The sequence below is a fragment of the Triticum dicoccoides genome, chromosome 2B, assembly GCF_002162155.2.
Source record: "Triticum dicoccoides isolate Atlit2015 ecotype Zavitan chromosome 2B, WEW_v2.0, whole genome shotgun sequence".
In the NCBI taxonomy this organism is placed as follows: Eukaryota; Viridiplantae; Streptophyta; class Magnoliopsida; order Poales; family Poaceae; genus Triticum; species Triticum dicoccoides.
In genome coordinates, this window is record NC_041383.1 from 686,716,548 (window position 1) to 686,717,147 (window position 600).

A 600-nucleotide genomic window follows, 5' to 3' on the forward strand; every position below is an offset into this window, starting at 1 on the left:
CCACTGTATTTCGCGGAAAAAACGTTTCTCCCCTGACTGTGGGGACCCATCAGCTACATCTTTGCACGCAAGGAAGTGCGTCCGGGCAAAAAAAACGATCCGCCCCCCTAACTGCTAGGACCCACCAGCTACATCTTCACACGTAAGGAAGTGCCTGACAGTCGGGACCCACCTGGTCGAAGCGTACGTAGCGTTGTCATTCTGGTCGCGAACGTGTACGTACATATATACTGGTCAATGCAGAGGCGTGCACGTGTCGTAGTAGAGGAGCGCACGTAGCATGTACACATATGTACAGCGGCCAGTGCGCAAGAAAGAAAATAATGTCACGTACGTACATACGGGCGGGGTCTCGAACGCCTACTCGCGCATATATACATACGACCAGGGTTCGTGTACATGGCTGGGTCGGAACGGAGAAACAGCGTCGTCGTCGTGTTCATGGGGAGCCAACCGGCTGGGTCGAAACGGAATGTGTCGTCGTGTTCATCGGGAGGGCTTGGACGGAACAGGCGATGGAAACGAGGCCTGGTGTACCGCAGAACGGAGGAAACGACCTTGTGTTTGACCGGCCACGTTCGAAACGGGATCCTGTTCATC